Source organism: Nuphar pumila, chromosome 6 (genome assembly GCF_984573655.1).
Source record: "Nuphar pumila chromosome 6, dmNupPumi1.hap1.1, whole genome shotgun sequence".
Classification (NCBI taxonomy): domain Eukaryota; kingdom Viridiplantae; phylum Streptophyta; class Magnoliopsida; order Nymphaeales; family Nymphaeaceae; genus Nuphar; species Nuphar pumila.
In genome coordinates this window covers 90,718,092-90,739,338 of record NC_143254.1, presented here as the reverse complement: position 1 = coordinate 90,739,338, position 21,247 = coordinate 90,718,092, and positions in this window count along the sequence as shown.

Genomic DNA, 21,247 nt, shown 5'->3' with positions numbered 1-21,247 from the left:
CACCACCACCACTACTAGCTTTTATCCCTTTTGTCACAAGCCTCCAAAGTGGTTGAGAAACATCTAATTCAGGGTTAGAACTTGAACCAAATGTATTGACACTACCGCTAGAACTCGTCATTATATCTGAAAAGTGAAAACTGAAAAGAAAATAATTAAATAAGTAAATAAAATAAAGTTAATAAAACAGGGAATATTGGAGGGGCCGAGCCCCTCTTCTGCGAGCAGAGGGTGCAGGGAGGGGGGCCGAGCCCCTCCTCTGTGAGCAGAGGGTGCAGGGAGGGGCCGAGCCCCTCCCCTGCGAGCAGAGGGTGCAGGGAGGGGGGCCGAGCCCCTCTTCTGCGTGCAAAGGGTGCAGGGAGGTCCTCTGCGAGCAGAGGGTGCAGGGAGGGGCCGAGCCCCTCCCCTGCGAGCAGAGGGTGCAGGGAGGGGGGCCGAGCCCCTCCCCTGCGAGCAGAGGGTGCAGGGAGGGGGGCCGAGCCCCTCCTCTGCGAGCAGAGGGTGCAGGGAGGGGGGCCGAGCCCCTCCCTTGCAAACCGAGGGTGCAGGGAGGGGGGCCGAGCCCCTCCTCTGCGAGCAGAGGGTGCAGGGAGGGGCCGAGCCCCTCCCCTGCGAGCAGAGGGTGCAGGAAGGGGGGTTGAGCCCCTCTTCTGCGTGCAAAGGGTGCAGGGAGGGGGGGCGAGCCCCTCTTCTGCGTGCAAAGGGTGCAGGGAGGGGGCCGAGCCCCTCCTCTGCCAGCAGAGGGTGCAGGGAGGGGCCGAGCCCCTCCCCTGTGAGCAGAGGGTGCAGGAAGGGGGGCCGAGCCCCTCTTCTGCGTGCAAAGGGTGCAGGGAGGGGGGCCGAGCCCCTCCTCTGCCAGCAGAGGGTGCAGGGAGGGGACGAGCCCCTCCCCTGCGAGCAGAGGGTGCAGGGAGGGGGGCCGAGCCCCTCCCCTGCGAGCAGAGGGTGCTGGGAGGGGGGCCGAGCCCCTCCTCTGCGAGCAGAGGGTGCAGGGAGGGAGGCTACGAGCAGGGTCGACATACCTGACGGAGGGGGAGACGGTGGCTGCCTGTCGCCGGAGTTCGGATCGCCGGCGTGGTTGCAGGAGAAAGCTGCAGGGGCTGAGGGGGAGAGGCAAAATCGAGAGGGTAAGCCCCTCTCCCTGTCGATAAACCCCTTTTAGGGTTCGGCTGCCAAAAAAAATTTGGATCTGGGTCGGGTTTGGACCCGACCCGACCCGACCTGGATCCAAAACAAAATTTAAAACTCGAACTGGACAATTTTGGACTCGGTCAAAGTTGACCGAGTCCAAAATGTGGTCGGACTCGGCCCGGACTCGTTGACCGAGTCCGACTCGGAGTTGACCGAGTCCGGGCCGAGTCCAAAGCCGCACCCGAGTCCGTGCGTGTCGACGCGGGTGCGGCAACCCTTTAGCCGAGTCCGTGTGACATAGCTCAGAATCTTCTCTCAATAACGGACTTGGCATAGTGCATGGCTATCCTCTGGCGATAAGCTTGAGCATGTTCTGCTGCCTTGAGTCTTTTCTCGTCCAACAGATCAAGTTGTACCAACCTCTGTTGTTGATACTGATCAAGTGAAAGTTCGATGAGCGATGCAAACTTGAATGCAGACTTTTGAACGTGAAGAGGTAATACTACTTTTGTTCCATAAACAAGCTTCAAAGGCGTAGCGTTGGTTGGGGTCTGAATGGTAGTTTGGTAGGCCCAGAGTGCATCATGCATCTTCTCGTGCCAATCACGGCCCGTTTTCACATTTCTTTCCAGAATGCGAATCAAAATCTTGTTGATGGCCTCTGCCTGGCCATTCCCTTGAGGATAATAAGGAGCTAAGAAGTGATGATGAATCCTAAACTTTGAGCAAAAGGTCTTCATCCTCTCATTCTTGAAGTGGTTGTCGTTATCTGACACAATATCATGCGGGACGCCGAAGCGACAAAGAAGATTCTTATGAATAAAAGAAACCATGTGTCATCCTTCTACCATTCGCAGAGTTACAACTTTGACCCATTTGGTGAAGTATTCTGTAGCTGCGAGAAAGTATCTGTGGTCATTAGAAGCTGAAGGAGTGATCTGGCCTACCACGTCGAAGGCCCACATCGAAAAAGGCCACGGAGAAACCACGGACTGCAAATATGTGGTTGGCGCATGAATGGAAGGTGTGTGCATTTGACATTTGACACACTTCCTTACAAATCGATGGCAATCCTGCTGCATGGTTTTCCAGTAATACCCTGCTCGAATAATCTGTTTGACGAGTGTTTGGTAGCCGACATGGCCACCACGAATTCCCTTGTGTGCCTCTCGGACAACTTCCATGGCTTCATCCTTATCTAAGCATCTGGCGCACTCAGAACTGAATCCACGACGGTAAAGAGTATCGACGAGAATGAAATAACGGGCCGACATGCATTGGATTGCATGTTGCTCCTTTCTTGGCATTTCCGATGGAAATTCATCAGTCTTAACAAAGTTTTTGATGTCTTGGTACCAAGGCTTCTTTTTCTGAGTGGCTTGGTTCACTTGCTCAGCTGGAATAAAGGCAGGTTGATCAAGTCTGCCGATCTCGAAGGAACGACAGGATTCACTGTCTTTGAATGACAAAATGGAGCTCAGACGGGCCAATCCATCGGCTATATGGTTGTATTCCCTCTTGACATGGTTGAGCTGAAATTCTTTGAAGTTGCCTATGAGAGCTAAGGCAATCTTTTGATAGAGAATCAATTTTGAATCCTTGACTTGCCATTCAGCATTAACTTGACTGACAACAAGCAGAGAATCGCCAAAGGCATATACTCTTTTGACATTGAAATCTTGTAAAATCTTGAGACCTTGTATCAAAGCTTCGTACTCGGCCATGTTATGAGTACACTGAAAGCTGAGTTTGAAAGAATAAGGGATCATCTTCTTTTCGGGAGTGATTAACAAGATCTCAATCCCTATACCAGACATGTTTCTGGCTTCATCAAAGAAAAGGGTTCAAACTGGGGACTCTTGAATACTGTAGATGCGATCATTGGGAAAATCGTCTTTTGCCTTGATCTCTTCTGTCAACGGAAAATCTGCCAACTGATCTGTGATGGACTGGCCCTTGACTGACTTCTTAGAAACATACTCCAAAGTCGTATTGCATCAGGAGGACTTGCCATTTTGCAATACGTCCAGTAAGAAAAGGCTGCTCAAGGATGTACTTGAGAGGATTGAGCCTTGACAAAATTTTGATTTATGATGCCAACAGATAATGTCTCAGCTTCTGACACATCCATACTAAGGCTAGACATGTCTTTTCTATCTGAGATTATCTTTTCTCATAGTCGATGAAAGTCTTGCTTATGTAGTAGATGGCATGCTCTATCCGGCTGTCTTTCTCATACTGCGCAAGAAATCCACCACAAGCATTCTGGTTGACAGAAATATACAATAGGAGTGGCTTTCCCAGTTCTGGTGGCTTCAGAACAAGTGGATTAAGGAGATACTGCTTGATGCGCTTAAATGAGAGCTGACATTCTGGTCCCCACTCAAATTTCACTTATTTTCTCAACAAGTGATTGAAGGGCTCACATCTCATGGCCAAATTGGAGATGAAGTGCCGAATAGATTGAATGCGCCCATGAAGGCTTCGCAGTTCTTTTAGATTGGTAGGAGGTGGCATATCAATGATCGCCTTTGCCTTAGCAGGATCCACTTCTATGCCTTTCTTGCTCATCATAAATCCAAGCAGCTTGCCTGACTCTACTCTGAAGACGCACTTATGCGGATTGAGTCTCAACTTGTAGAGAATAAGTCTTTCAAAGACTTGGCCGAGAGCATCAAGATGATCATCTCCTTCTTTGGATTTGACCAGGATGTCATCCGCATAGGCATCCATGTTCATGTGCAGATATCTGGTCATGGAAAATAACTGTCATCGCCCTCTGATAGGTTGCCCCAGCATTCTTGAGCCCAAACGGCATGACTGTATAGCAAAATGTACCCCAAGGCATGGTAAAAGAAATTTTGGACTAGTCATGAGCGGCCAATTTAATCTGATTGTAGCCTGAGTATCCATCCATGAAGGAAAATATGGCGTGGCCCGCCGTGCTATCGATCAAAATATCGATGTTGGGGAGTGGATAATCATCTTTTGGGGTGGCCTTGTTGAGATCTCTGAAATCAATGCAGATTCGGATTTTGCCATTCTTTTTTGGAACTGCTACGATGTTTGCCAATCAATCCGGGTAATCAATGGTTCGGACGAATCCTGCTTTTAACAAATTCTCAAGAACTTTAACTTGTGGCGCCACGCGGGAATCCATTTTCCTTAATTTCTGTTTGATCGGCTGGACATCTGGCTTCAGCACAAGACGATGCTCGACCATCTTGGGATCTAAGCCTGGCATATCCTCATAAGTCCATGTAAAGACTTTCTGATGCTGTTTGAGAAAATAGATGAGTCTTTCCTTCTCATCTGAACTTAAACTGGAACCAATTTTGAGGATTTTCGAATCGTCTTCTGAACCAATATTGACATCCTCTGTCGGATCTTGAACCAATGGCGATGGTTCATCCTGATTCTGAATACTGGCAAATTCTAGCAATTCTTGAATCGCTGAGTCGAATTCTGCTAACTCTTCGATCTGCCCTGCCACTTTGCTGACCTCTGCCCCTGCCTTTGCCTTGCAGATTCTGGTCGGCTTGGAATTACTTTGAGAAAAATTGGAATTGATAACGAGCTTTTTGAGCAATTTAGGAGTCATGATTCTAGCAATCCTGAAAAATGCAAAGAAGGTTTTTAAGAAAAAAGGTAAGACATTCAAAAATTGGCTTTTTTTACAGAAAAGAGTGATGACATAGAAAAAGATATAAGCAAAGAATCATGTACGTCAAGATGAGAAGAGGAAACGAAATTCTCATTGATTGAATAACTTTGGTATTTACATATGATTGTTGATGAAGAAAGGAAAACTGGGATGGACTTGCCCCTTAAGGACGACAACAGGAAAAGAAAACAGAAAGCAAAGGCATTGTCTTCACTCTGCCCTTTTGATGAAAGTGGTCTTTCTGCCGGATGATTGACCAGTAAAACCCAAGCCTGTACCATCAACATGCCGAGCGGGGATGATTGGCTACATCATGTCGTCCTCATTTTTACTCAGACCCCTGAATGGCTGATAGCCGTGCTTCATCAGCAGATCAAATCCCTTCTTGGTTTTCAAGAATTTAGGGAAAAGAGGATGATCCTTGAAAGAAGTGCAACTGAGGCGCCTACCTAGTTTGAAGAAATGAGGTCCCTGCCACTGTACCTCTGCGGTGACATTCCCTGTTAGCTAGACTTCTTTCAGCTTCAGCATATCCAAACTTTCACTCAAATTAATTTCATCAACTTCTCGAATGCTTGGGATGTCGGCAGTGAAAGTGGGACAAGAAATCATCGGCTGCGGGAGTCTTTCCTCTGAATCTTCTCCCAAGACTGTGGTAATCATGCCTCCCTTCGGCCATTTGATGCATTGGTGCAGGGTTAAAGGAACGACATTGGCATTATGAATCCATGTGCGTCCCAGTAGAAGGTTGTACGTAGGCGGCACGTTGACCACATGAAAAAGCACGGTATGCACCGAGTAGTTGATGAAAATTTCAAGGAAGATTTTTCCCCTGGTTGTCTGCCCATGGTTGTCAAAACCATAGATTCTGATCGGATCTGGGGTATACTCTTCTTCTTTGAGGCCCAAGGCCCTAGCTGTCATCTCTCGATAGATATTGAGGCTACTGCCTCCGTCAACAAGCACATGAGGGATTGTCATGCCCCTGGTCCGCACCACTATGTAGAGAGTGTTGTTGTGAAATGAGTGAGGCTTTGGCAAATCCTCATCAGAAAAAGTTATTGGTGCATTCGTCATTGCTTGATTAACGATCTGAGTCATATCCTGCGGAGTCGTGCTAGGTTTGACCTTGATCTTGCGCAGCAGATCATCTAGCACTTACTGATGCTCCGGGGAAGCATGGGTTAAGTCCAGGATAAAGATGTTTGATAATGCCGTGATCGGTTTCTGAGCTGATCCCGAAGTTTCACCCTTCTTCGAAGCTGCTTTGATGAAGCGCTTCGGAATCCTGGGGATTAGCTTGGCAATTTCTGTCGTTGCCTTTGCTGGCTCTTTTATAGACTTTTTGTTGCTGACAAATGAAGTAATATCCACCCTCTTGGCGGAAGACTGTGCTTGACATATGACTAGGACTTGATGTTGATCCTGAATGTCCTGGCTGGAACACTGCTGAATATTGTTCTTGATAAAGACTGTTTGTTCTGAAACTACTGAAGCTAAATGTTTTGGGAATGGTTTGGACAAAATTTCGGGTTGTTGCTTATCCTCATCATCGAATAATAAATTCTTATTGATATAATCCTGGATGATATTCTTGAGGACAAAACAATGTTCCGTGTCATGTCCAACAGTCTGGTGAAACTTGCAAAATTTATCGGTCCACTTACCCATAGCAACTGGTGGATCTGCCACCTTGGGGAGTTTTACCATCCCTTTTGATAACATATATTCCAGGATGTCTTCGCAGGACTGTTTTAGAGTTGTGAATTCCCGATCATAACTTCATCCCTCATGCTTCGGTTTCTCTTGTTGTTTTGCTTCTGGCTGCGACACTGATTGGACGGGTTGTGGCTTGACAAATTTTCCTTTCTGGGTTGTAGAGTCCGTTCTTTCGGCCCTAGAGTGTCCTGAATTCTTGTTGCAATTTTTTTTGCTCTTCTTGCTGCCAGAACTGCTGTTGTGGCCTGAGAAATCTGTAGAATAGGCAACGTGTGCTTTCTTCTTCTGCTCAGGGTTCCCTCTAACAAAAGGGTAACCTTCATATAGGCCATTGTCCAATCCTGTTTCGAGCCACTCGGCTCTCTCAATCAGCTTGATAAATGACTTTGCTGGGGACGTGAAAATTAGATTCCTCAGAGGCTGAGCAAAGTTGTTCAAAATAATTTGCAGAGCGTGCTCCTCCAGGATGGGGACTTTCATTTTGTTACAGATGCTCCTCCACCTGTGGATGAATTCGTCAGCTCTTTTATTTTCATTTTGTTTCAAATTATATAGATGATTGAGAGTTGGTGAGGCCTCAATGTTGAACATGAAGTGCTCGATGAAAAGATTCACGACTTTATCAAACTCTCGTAGTTCGATAGGGTTGATGTGATCGACGTACCACCTGGCTGATGTTCCCTCTAAGTTGCGAGAAAAGCAAATGAATAATGCCTTGTTGTCTTTCCTGAAACGGACGTACTCGGCATAGAACGTGGCCAAATGAGCCTTGGGATTGCCCGTTCCATCAAACTTGAGGAACTTGCGAGGGAGATTCTCCAGATTGTCATCCCCGTCTAGGCCGTTGTAGAAATCTTCGCCAGAATAGGTTTGCTTGCCTTTGCTTTTGGCCTGGATGTTCTTAATTGCCCTAGTCATTTCTCTCATTTGCTCATTCACTGGATCCTCCACTGGAATAGGTTTGTTCATAGATTCAGGCTCTACAGTGATCTTTATGAACTGCCGCGGAGGATTCTGACTATAGACAAATTGCTCTTCCTCTTCTGACTCCTCCTCTGCTGATTCTGATTTTTCAGAAGTGGTGTCAGGCTGGACCTTCTTTCTGACAATCCTGACTTGCTTTTTCACGGCCTTCTTTTTCAGTTTGCTTTTCGGAACAGGCTTCTTCAGACTGGCCTTAGCTTGCTCTGACATCATTCTGGCCATCATCTTCTGAAACAGACTGTACATAGCGGGGTCGATATCATCGCCTTTGTTCTGACCCTGTCCTCTGACTGACTTGGGAGAGTTCATTTCTTTGATGTCGCTGTGCTAAGGGGTTGTTTCCTTTCCAGCTCTTGTCTGAACCATTCTGACAATGCCAATGATTTTTGCAGAATAAGGGAATGGTTAGAGTGCGGAAGGATTTTTGAAAATATAATTTTTGAGAAAAGACAAGAACGGAGGAATTGATAGACAATTGAACAGGTTATCCCATCACCAGGGATCAGGTCATCATAAAACTTGTGATAATTGTGTTTACCACGTTTGTGATAACGAAAAATGCACCTTGTTACCTAGGCGAAATCGTTCATCATGATAAGAGATATTTGAATAGAGGGAATGTCCCATCACTAGGGATGAGGTCGTCACGAAAATCGTGACCATTTATGCTATAAAACAAGATAAAATTTGGCCTAAAAAGCTTTTTAACAGAACAAAAGTTGATCTTTATTGATGACAAATTCAAAGACAAAGAGAAGGTGGACAGACAGTTTGTCACCATTCTCGATATTCAGAAGATACATTGGGTCTAGGAAATATAGACAAAGGAATGAAGGAGTCCCAAGTGTATTTGGTTACATGGTATGCCTCAGACCACTGATCCGACTGCAAATCGAATTCTGGCATGTGGCCCACCGGGAAGCGAGTGTTCACACGAACCTGCCGCTGTGAGAATTGTCTGAGACATCTCTTTTGCTGATAGTCGACACAAAAGAAAGGGTCAAGCAATCTGTAACGCTTGCTACGAGCATAAGTGTAGTGAGGAACTGATTCTGGTCTGTCAAAGTAATCCCAAAGGATCTCTTCCTTATGCAGACTCTCGATCGAAGCTCGATACTGGACGACAGACTTCGACTTCTTGTTGTTGAACCTGAAGGAACTGGTTTTTGATGGCACATGTCGCAGGAACCAAGACTACAGGGCATAAGTGCATCCTTCTACTAGAATGGTCTCTTCAAGGGTGAAACGAACTAAGCCTCGGTAGAGAAAGGCTAGAGCTGCCATGGATACTGAAAGCTGACGGGTCTGCTTGCTTCCCCATCTTCGAAAGAGTTGGTCGACTCTGACATCAATGAAATTTTGACCGTCCTGGAAGAATGTTAATCCCACTGTGCATAGGACCATGGCATGCTGGATTCTTTCTTTCGTTGCTCGAGACAAGGTGTCAACTTCCTCGTAGGCTCCATACTTGCGATAGAGCCCAAACAGGTCGATGAACTGACTTCTGTTGATCTTAGTGAGAGGCCAAGATCTGCTCTCTGTTACTCTCGCTAATGCTTCTCGAACATCTATCCCCTTGACATTGATTAGGAACTGCTGCTCGACTGGATCATCTGACTGACCAGCTAGCTCTGGCAATCCCATGATGTCACTGGATTTGTCCATTAGCAGAGTCATTTCTCCCCATGGAAACCAAAATGTGCAGGTACGTGGATTCCACCATTCTGCCATAACTTGAATCAGACTGTCGTTGATGGTTCGCTTGTCCACTGCCGATGCCATCTCCAATCCACAATCATCCAAGTGGTCAGGGAACATACGCAAGAAGGTGGCGAACCAAGAATAATACCACTGAGGGAAGAAGGAATGAGACTGGATAGCCCGATTATCCGGGGTTTCATCCCTTATTTGATAGAAGACATAATCTCTGGGAAAGACATCATCAAGGGAATTGGATGCCATTGGAATGATACTGAGGCAAAGAAGAAGAGAATTAGATAGAATGCAGGACTTACGGATAGACTCTTGATGAAAGAAGAGGATAGACATAAATCCTGGAAATTTTTGAAAGATCAAGGGAATTTTAGAAAAAAAAGGGATTTCCAGGGTTTTTAAAGAAAATTTGACACAAAAGAGAAAAGAATGTAGGTAAAGAAAAAATATACACCTGGGGTTTCTGAAAATAAGGGGAAATTTTGGATAATATACCCAGGTTTTGAAAAAAAGTTTTGATATATAGAAGAATACAAGGAAACACCACATAATCAAAGTTGCACAAACAAGAATGCGCACATAGCACTCCCTAAAGGCTGACTCTAAATGCAATGTTTGAAATGGCTTGTAGGACCTTAATCCTAACTTTATGGTTCAAATCATCTGATTTCAATCAAGGTATGCTGATATACTCAAGTCGAAGCTCGAAATATGTGGCATATAAAATATTTCTCTGGTTCTAAGGTAATGACTTCCCAACATCCTTGAGCGCCTACTGATATACCTCAGACTATGGCCCTTAGGTATGTGGTAGGGGGGCGTGAACCCAATTAAGTGGTTCAGTTGTGAGGCTCTCTCCCGAACTATGGTTCAGTGAAACAGCCCAGCAACGTGAAGACCGGGACAATATAGGTAGGGATGTTTTCGAAAACATGCTCAACATGCAATAAAACCAGAAAGCTCTAACGCAAGTCCTAAAGAGATATAATTTAAATGAATAGAAGCATACACTTGCATAAATTGTTTGCCTTTAATCCCTAGAATTGAGGAGAGTTGTATTTCAGACCTAAGTCTAATGTGAACATGGAATAATCTCCTCAATATGGTCCTACCAAACCATACTTAAATCCTATATGCAATGATGTCAGCTTAGGACAAAGTCTAGGCTCCTAAGGTTTGCATGGCAATGAAGCTGACATTTATAGAATAAAGACTTAGATAATATCAAAGCAAAGAAAAAGGCATGAATTTGACCGGACGGAGACATGTCCCATCACGGTCGCCAACTTCTGTGATCATGCAAAAAAAATTCGCTCATTCCTTTTTTTCTTCTCTTCGCCTTTCTAGCCTCTATTCCCTTTTTGAGGGAGGATAAAAGATAGAAAATAAGAGAGAAAAGAAAAGGAAGAAGAGAGAGGAACTCTTTTGCAAGGTATCATCTGACCAAAATTTTGAAAAATGTTTTAAAATCACTCGCCTCCGTTTTGAAAATTTGCGGAAAAAATGGAGAGACGGGATTCGCTCGTCGGTACGAGATTCGACCGTTCATGGAGCTTTTACCAGGGGTAATCGAACCAATAATCGAATTCATGCCTTTTTGCTTTGCTAAAATATCATCTAAGAATTTATCCTAAGTCTAAAATGCACAAAGAATCATGCTTGTGTGAATGCAAAGATGTATGCTCTTTTGAGAAAATGATTTGAAAATTTTCAAGTGTTTCTGAGATGAACTTGATAATGGAGTGAAGAAATGATTCAAAGGTTTCAATTTTGATTTCATATTTCGAATCCAACTCAGGACTTGAAATAGATCTGGAAGAAGAGACTTGAATTTCCAAGTCAGGATTTGGAGAGATAAGTCTGTGGATGAAGAGAAAAGGAATTTAGAATTGGAATTTTAAAATAAGAATGATTTTTCAAAGTCATAATGAACTTTACATTGGAATCAATTTTTAAGAATCGATTTTTGAAGCCAATATCTAAACAGGAATTCGAATTTAGTTTTTGAGAAATAAATTTGAAATTGGTTTTGAAAATTGGAACTGAAATTGGTTTTGAAAATGAAATTTTGATCTGAATTTTAATATCCAAGATGGAAATGGATCTGAGATCCAAGATGGGGTTGGATCCGGATTCTGAAATTTTAAATGGGATTGGGTCCGAAGTCTAAGATTCAAAAGTTGAATTCTGGATCCTAAATGGAATTGGATCCGAAGTCTAAGATCCAAGATAAAATTGAATTCTAGATCCTAAATGGAATTGGATCCGAAATCTAAGATACAAGACAAAGTTGAGTTCTTGGAACCTAAATGGAATTGGATTTGATGTTTGAGATCTAGGATGGAGTTGGATCTGAAATCTTGAATCCTAATGGAATTTGGATCAAAACTCTGAGATCCAAGATTGGATTGGGTTTGATATCTGGAACCTAAAATGGAATTTGGATCTGAAGTCTGAGATCCAAGATTGGATTGGATCTGGAATCTAGAATCATAAATTGAATTGGCTCCTAATTTTGGAATTGGATTTTGAAAATCCAAATGGGATTTTTGAAGATGGATCTGAGTTTTTTGAAAACACAGTATTGAATTCAAAACTTGGAAAAAAAATCAAATTTTTGAGATTCAGAATCAATCTCAAACTTTGATTTATGAATTTGAGAATCAAGACTTTGAAGATAAAGAATAAACTTGATTTTAAAGTTTGAATTTTGAAATCAGAAGATGAATCAGAAATTTCAAAGTTAAATTGAACTTTGAAATTGTTTTTTGAGATATTGATTTGAATTTGAATCTTGGAAATGAATTTGAAATTTCAAAGTAGATTCGAACTTTGAAATTTGATTTGAATTGGAGATTGAAGTTTGAATACAAAATGAATTTGAAATTTCAAAGTCAAATTGGACTTTGAAATCGAATTTTGAGTCTTGAAAATGAGATAGAATTGAATTTGAATCTATAAATGAGGGTTGATTTGAGAAATGAAGAAGATACTAAAAATCATTTGGATTTTGAAAAAGGATTTTTTGAAAATCTGATGCAGTTCTACCCTAAATGATGAATGAATTTAAGGAATTTGAAATTGAATTTGGAAAAACATATTTCATTGTTTAAATGAATTGAAATAAGATTGAAAATATAATACATCCCTCACTATGGCCATTGGATGTATTATATAATACTCATATTTGAATTCATGTGAAGAATAAAACACATTTTGGTGCTTTTATAGAGTTTAAAATGAAATTAACTCTCAATATATCCTGACTATGGCCATTGATATATATTTTGAGTTAAGTTTAAGTTCTAATAAAAGAAGAAAAAAATTACAAATATGATGGTTTTTGAAGAGGGATCCAGTGTGAATCCAGTGTTATTCCATGAAAGATGAAAATCCTAAGTTTTGTTCACACCCTGACTATGGTCATTGATGCAACTCATCAACTTAGGATTTAATCACCTTTTATAAAATGGTGCACATGCCATTCGTATTTTCATTCGTGAAATTTTGAAATAAAAGATAAAGTGATATGAAAACAAGTAATTCATGATATTTACAATTCTCATACATTCTAATCTAAAACTGGAAATATAAAATTCGCATTATAATCTAACTATTACAATTTTGAATTGAATTTGAAGTTTGAACCCCTAATCTAAGGAGGAGATCAACATTTTACATGTATTTCCGGCAAAACAGAGTTAATACAGAAATCCAATATATATATATATATATATATATATATATATATATATATATATATATATATATATATATGTATATAATGTAAAATTGATACTGAAATGCATATGATCATGTCTATTCTAAATAGAGAATGCACATATAGTGTTTGAATGCTATATATTGAAAATCTACTTATGAGAATGCATAAGAAAATGATGGGGTATGAAATATAGATCTAATGCAAATATGAAATATATGAGTGGGATTAGCATATATAACAACTAAAGCCTTGGTGGGAGTTTAATGCAATATTGAATGACATGTATATGCACAAATGAATTTGAAACACACAAGCTGATATGGGACAGGATGTGTTATATGAAGGAAGCCACAACAGCCATTTGGGCTATTACGTCAGTTTTTGGGATTGTTGTGGGCATAGGAGGGCCACAACCATGTTAAGCACTGCTGAAGGTGAAGAAAAAATGGAGATTACAACAGTACTTGAAACTGCCATAGGCACATGAGAACTACAACACTGTTGAATACTGTTGTAGTTATCCATAAGCGATAGCCACAGTAATGCTTGGTACTGATATAGGCAACTGAGGGCTACAATAAAACTTGTTACTACTATGAGTGCTAAGAAGAAAACCACAACCATTACTGTTGTAAGCCTGTGAAAATCATAGCTAATAAAAAAAATTTATGAAGTTGTAAGTGGTGATTGAATAGGGGACGCAAATGCACAGGTAACAGGGACAGGGAATGCAAATGCAGGGGGGTGTAACTGATGTGACTGCATATGCTACAGTAGGTAAGTGGTGGACACAGAATTGGAGGGGATACAGGCTACAGAGGGTGGCCATAATATTGCTAGAATGGGCAACCCTTGGGTTGCCGGAAGTGTGAAATATAGCAGCTGCGAGCTACTGTGAAAAATTTATGACAGGGTGAGGGAGATGGTGAGCATTGGCGGTTTTAGGACTGTTGTGCCATGGAAGCACAAGAAGCCACAAACATTGTGCCGATTCTGAGTATGAACTCTTCATAATCCTGGATTAAACACATCACTTTAAAAGAAAAAAAAAACGCTACTATGAGAATAAAAAAAAAATCGAGTGCAAAATCTTGAGAATGACAAGAAAATTTTCTTGAAACTGAGACACTGGAAGTCATATCACCTGTAACAATATGCACTGCTCAAATGCATTGCTCAGAGAAATCAAACAATGAATGCCTGGACAACAGGACCAAGAACTAGTGCTCTTAACAGAATTCCCATAACAAGCTCATTAAGCAACGCATTCTCAACCAACTTTTGCTTAAATGCTGTCAAATATCACCAGGAACCAAACTAGTCCAGATGGTTACATTCTACTTGTTTGCTTTATCCAAATTCTCAAAGTCATTCCGATCCATCCACCTTCGCACACATATCAGACCAGGAATTACCAACGAACATGTCAAAGCCTAAGCCAGACTCCACATGAGATGATGATGGATGTTTGTTTATGCAGATCGAATATCACTATATGCAGGGGAAATGTGATTTAATGAGATTGGATGATAATTGATATTATGTTGTGACCCCCAACAGTATGTAATGTGTGATGCTTACAGTATATGCATAGGTAGGAGAATGCAGTTTGAAAATTAATACTGACATAGAAATTAACAAAGGGGAAATGAAAATTAAAATACAGAGAAAAATAGAACCCACTTAACATGAAAAATCACAAATGTAGTAGTAGGAAATGAACTTTTGCAGAACCCATTAATCAAGACCTGACAGTATCCATATAGAGAACATCCCTTGTATCCTGGTGGACAGTAATGAGTTGTAAAGGGTTCATCATACTGAACTGTGCTTTGAAATCTAGCGCACATGGTGACAAAAAAAAATGAATGAAATAAAACTATTGCAACGGAGGCTATGAACAAGTACAAAACAATATATTGTGTGAATACTATATGCAAAATATACAGGTGATCAGGGGGGATATTGAATGTAATGCACAGGGCGCAGTTGCGATGTTAGATCAAGAATATACGGATGATATGGCAAATGGCATGGAAACAACCCCTGCTATCACAGCTTGATGAAGGAGAGATTATTGTATCGGCTACTCACCCTCAATATCAATGTTGCCCATATTTACCTGTTCATCAAAACTTTGATGAATCCCAATTAGGAGTTGAGCATAATGAAAGTGGCAAATCAATTGCCTTTGGCACTAGCCAATAATGTTAAAGCACACAGTATCTCATCCTCAGGATTCAAACCTATGGATCTACTGATTTCTCCCATCTCCACGGCAATTCAAAACATACCAGATAATTGAGCCCATCATAATGGTAAAAACTTATGAACAAAATAGAAGCAAATCTTATCTTGTCTTAACCCCAAATTCCTCAAACCTCTCTGGACTGGTTACATTTACTGAAGATGTAGGCAGGGTATGTTTGTTGGAATGAAGAAAATACACAAATGACATGATGATACTGAATCCACAATTACAGATAGGTATGGGTAAATGAGAAAATATAGAAAAACAGAAATGCCATGCTCAAATAAAATATGACGTGTAAGGAATCAGTAAAAATGATGAAGCAATATATACCTATAGCAAAACTGAAATGTACCATGAGAATTAGAATGCAAAGAGACACAAGTCAATGCAATAATGGCCTCAAACAGGAATGTGATGCAACAATCGCACTGCAGATGAATCAGATCTTTTTAAAAAATGAACTGCAATCCAATACTACCGACGACAGAAATATCGTTTTGGAGCAAATGGATTACCAAATGAATCAATAAACCCCATATCGTCATTTACAGAAATGTGATCTTAGAGAACGCCTATCGCTAAGGCGATTTCAATCATTCCAAATTGCAGATTGCCGAGATGAAAATATCATACAGCATAATGATGATAACAGAAGGTAAAATTTCACAGATAAAAAATGATGGAAGAAAATTGAAAAGGTAAACTAAAAGAGAAAGGTTAACTATGAGGCAACGTAAACAGGAAGTTACATTTATATAGATTAAGGAAATCTGTTGAGATAAACTGGGAAATTGAAAACAAATGTTGGGGTTAGAAGATCCCGTTGCTATCGCACAAGATGGGTTGAAATTGCTATAAGCAATCCAACACCGTCTATAGTGCATTAATGGATTAGAAAAAAAAAAAGAAATATTGAGAGGAATCCGAAATCACAGAGGGAAAGGGAGAATACTTGTTCGACTCGAGAGAGATTCCCTTGGTTGATCGGGAGCGGAGAAACAAATGTCTGATAAAGGCACCAGAGCAAATGGGTGTTCTTCGATGGTTCGAGAGGGGCAAACAGTCCTTGATAAGTAGAAGAAGGGTGTTGATGAAGAAAACCCGATGTTGAAGAAGACCCCTGCGGTTTGCTTATATAGAGGCTGGAGGAAAGGAAGGCCATGGAAGAAGTTGGAGATCGAGGGTTCAGGGAGGAGGAATAGGCGATGGGTGGATGAGGAATGCGATGGGGTTCCGTTGGCAATGAGGGGTTTGGAGCCCTTGATCGGAGGGTGGAGGATGTAGGGAAGAATTCAGAAGGGGGCGACAGTTGAGTGATGGTGGATGGTTCTAGATGGTGGTCTTCATGAGGGAGAGGGAGGAAGGGAACTGAGACGGAGAGTGAGAGGGGGCGAGGGGGCGAGTTAAAGCGGGAAAGAGTGAGTCAGAGAGAAAAAGTGTGAGTCTGAGATAGAGGGAGAGAGGGTGAAACGATGAGAGAGAATCTGAGACCTGAGACGGGGGGTGGGACCGAGACAGGGAGAAAAAGAGCGAGACAGGGAGAAAAAGAGCGAGACAGGGAGAAAAGGGGCGAGACAATTACCATTTTTTTGTGATTTTTTTTTCAAAAGGAGGTTTCTCCGATTTTTCAAAACAAGATTCAAAAACTTTTCTAAAAGAGTTCTTCGCAATTTCCCTTGTATTTTAAAATTTTTGTTCATTTTCTTGGTATTTTCTGATTTTTTTGTTATTTTGGAAAAACTCTAAAACCTAAGTAATACGAGGGACAAAACTATATTTTCTTTGTATTTTTGAGAAATATTTATGAAAAGAGGAGTTTTCTGAGGATTCAAGACTATTCTTTAGAAAATTCTCCAGAAAATGGGTTTGGATTCAAAATTTGAGAAAATTTTCGAGTTTTTAACCTCGAATCGAGAAATATAGAGCAATGAATCCAAACGGATGCCAGATGGACTGTCTGAGCCTATCAAAAATTTATTTTTGATATTTTTCATAATTTTGATTGAAAACTGGATAGCAAGGCTCAAGTTTAGGTCTTTTACCAGGATCTGGACCAAAATTAAGTCAGATATAAGATTGATTTGATTCCAAAAAATTCGAGAATAAACTGCAGTTTTGTTTTAGAATGACTCAATTTTGTCAGAAAATGAGGGTCAGGGTCAAAAGGAGAATGTTTATAATCATTTTGAAAAACTTGGGGTGTTCACAGGGGGGCGGAATTCTCTATGTTTTGAATTATTCTCCCTATTCTTATTGTGAGAGGATCACGTCAGATCTGTTTTGGATGTCGTTCATCTGAAAAAATGAATGACATCTATCAAAACAGTGAACCAGCTCATTGTGAGCCGTTCATTTTAAACCATATCACTGTCGTCCATCCTAGAGACGAACGATGTCTAGAAAAAAAAAAGAGTGGGCTCATCATCCAAGTGATGGGCATCTCATTGGTATGGATGCCCTTCATTTTGAGATCAACGTCGTACAGAAGTGTTATGACGGAACACAGATCTAATCACATTGCATTCTTATTTGTATTTATTAATTTTGACTTGTAAATTTTTGTAATTTTATCAACCAATATATTCTCTAAGTTCTAAAAAAGTAAAAGTCTTCTAATATCCCGAGATTTTCTCATGAAGAACATTATAACGAGAGATTTGGCAAACTCTTGGTGGACTAGAGACAGAGCAACAGGGTTGGTGGGGATGCCTCTCCAAATTAAGGACACAAACAACATCAGAGGAAGATGAAATGCAGCGAGGATTCCAACCAAAGGTGGGAATTGCTAATGGTACTTGGAATCCCAGGATGAGAGGGGTGGGAATCCTGCTTTCAGAAGAATCTAAGATGGAAAAAGAACTATCCGAGGGATGTTCATGGAACAAGCCAAGTTTTCTTCAAAGTCTTGATGGGAGATTTTCTCGAGAGCCTGGTGATGGTTTTTTTATTCTTTTTTTTCTTTGATATTATCGCTCCCCATCTTCTTCTTCGATATGACATCATGTCACATTTTTTCATGGTTCTTCCCAACTCTTCTATAATGCTTCATGGATTGCTTCTTCCTATCGCTTTCTTGGTTTTTACTAGAGTTTTTTTTTCCACCTTTTTCACTCAAACGAGGTTTTCTTTTTTCCTCCGTTTTGTATAACGAGGAGAAACCACCGTCATGGCTCAGACGTTCCGTATTAGGTCATGCTGAGCATGAGCGTTTTGGCTCATGCTGACATCGTGGCCATCCGATTTGCATTTTAAAAAGATCAAAAGTCAATAAAGCCACGTGGCATTCATCCAAAATGCAAACAGACGGCCATGATGTTGGCATGAGCAAAAACGCCCATGTTCAACCACCACCATTTTTTTTTTAACTTGAGGTAACCGAACATAACTCTCTCTCTCTTGACAATTCATTTTTTATTTTCAGGATATTTGAAATCTCATGAGATTTCCTTTCATATCTATAAAAAAGCAAAGCAGGTTATATGTCCCCCCCCCCCCCCGAACAGGGCATCTCATGCTCGGAGGTCCCAAAAAGCACCACGTATTTAAGCCTGTGCATCTCGTATCCCCATGTTTGTCAGCATTAATTAGCATTGGAGTTTGATGCGATTGTAAAGACTTAATTACCCTCTCCTCCATTGGTGCCAAAAAAAATAATGATTGTAGAAAATGAGTGATTGTAAAGACTTAAGTGCTCCGAAGATGATTATTTAAGACTCAGTCTATGCACTGCAGGATTATCCGAGAAAAAAATCTCTCCTGAAGGAGGCCATGAACATCAACCCTCCCACACTCTCTCTCCTTTCTCTTTTTGCTTCTATGCACATCTAGCAGAAGATCCTACATTGCTCCATCAAGCATCGACTGACCTGCACATTGATTGTTGTGGAGCCTGATTCAGAGTTTTTACTCTTACAGGAGGAAGGTTTAGGGGCTCCTCCCAGCATGGGTATCCTTATTCAACTAAATGAGTTGTGGATCCTGATTCAGAGTTTTTACCCTTACAGGAGAGGGGTCTGGGGGCTCCTCCCAGTGTGGGTAACATCATTCAACTTGAAGAGTTGTGGAGCCTGATTCAAAGTTTTTACCCTTATAGAAGAGGGGTCTGAGGGCTCCTCCCAGCGTGGGTAGCATCATTTAACTTGATGAGTTGTGGAGCCTGATTCTGAGTTTTTGCCCTTACAGGAGGGGGGTTTGGGGGCTCCTCCAGCGTGGGTAGCATAGTTTTTGCCCTTACAGGAGGGGGCTTTGGGGGCTCTTCCCAGCGTGAGTAACATCATTCAACTTGATACACTGCAGGATTATCCGAGAAAGGAATCCCCCTGGAGAAGGCCATGAACATCAACCCTCTCTCTCTCCCTTCTCTTTCTACTTCTGTGCACATATAGCAGACAATCCTACACTGCTCCATCAAGCATCGACTGACCTGCAAAATGACTGTAGCATGGTTCAACTTGATGAGTTGTGGAGCCTGATTCAGAGATTTTGCCCTTACAGGAGGGGGGTTTGGGGGCTTCCCAGCGTGGGTAGCATCATTCAACTTGAAGAGTTGTGGAGTCTGATTTAGAGTTTTTACCCATACAGAAAGGGGGGTCTGAGAGCTCCTCCCAGTGTGGGTAGCATCATTCAACTTAAAGAGTTATGGAGTCTGATTCAGAGTTTTTACCCTTACAGAAGGGGGGTCTGAGGGCTCCTCCCAGCGTGTTCATGGCCTTTTGCCCTTACAGAAGGGGGGTTCGGGGGCTCATCAACCCTCTCACTCTCTCTCTCCCTTCTATTTCTGCTTCTGTGCACATCCATCAGAAGATCCTACATTGCTCCATCAAGCACCGACTGACCTGCACATTGACTGTTGTGGGTCCTTACTGATGAGCTGCCTCTAAATTTATTCGTCTCTGGGTCCTTACTGCACTTGAAGTTGAGTCGTTGTATTTTTTGTTGTTCGGTGGGTGGTGAGGCCCTCCTCTACTCTCTCAAGACTCTTAGCTTGGGCAATCTTTCTTTTGATGATTGTGGTTGTAATGTATCGTTGAAGTTAAAATGGAGAATGAAATGACAATAGAAATCGCTAAAAATTTACAGAAATAAACTAGACTCAATAACGAAAACACCATTTTTTACGGATTTGGAATATGACCTCCGGTTAGGGAGATATGGCCCTGACAATTTGGTCCTAATTCGGGTAGCGATTTACAGCGATTTGCTTACCGAATAACACTACAAATCGCTATAGCGATTTGCGGAAGACACTACAAATCGCTATAGCGATTTGCGATTCATATTGTCTTCCGCAAATCGCTATAGCGATTTGTAGTGTCTTCCGCAAATCACTATAGCGTTTCGTTGGAGACCCGAAAATACTAGAAATTGTTGTAGGAAAGCCCGATAATACTACAAATCATTGTTGGAAGGCCCAAAAAAAATTTGGTTTGGAGGGCGCTGCCCCCCCGAGCCCCCCGCCAGGGGCGGCCCCCCCTGGACCCCCGCCCGCTGACCGCACAGCGGGATCCGCGCTGGGGGGGAGCCCCCGGACCCCCCTCCTGTAAGGGCAAAAACTCTAAATCAGGCACATAAGTAGAGAGAGAAGGGAGAGAGAGTGAGAGGGTTGGTGTTCATGGCCTTCTCCAGGAGGAACTCTTTACCTCCCTTGATTTCTTCTCTAGAGAGAGAGAGAGGATTTTACAGTGTTTTACGAAGAAAGAAGAAGAAGACTTTGAAGAGTCAACATCATCCTCGACTTTCTGGATAAAGGACATGTTTGTCCTTTTTTTGAACAGAGAAAGAAGAAGACTTTGAAGAGTCAACATCATCCTCGACTTTCTGGATGAAGGACATGTTTGTCCTTTTTTTGAATAGAGAAAGAAGAAGAAGACTTTGAAGAGTCAACATCATCCTCGACTTTCTGGATGGAGGACATGTTTGTCCTTTTTTGAACTGTTTGTTTTTTCTTTTTTGAATGAAGGGCATTTTTGTCATTTTCTCAAACCATCACTTTATGAGAAGAATAGCAAGAAAGGGTACTTAAGTCTTTGCAACAACACCAGAGTCCGATGCAAAGTTA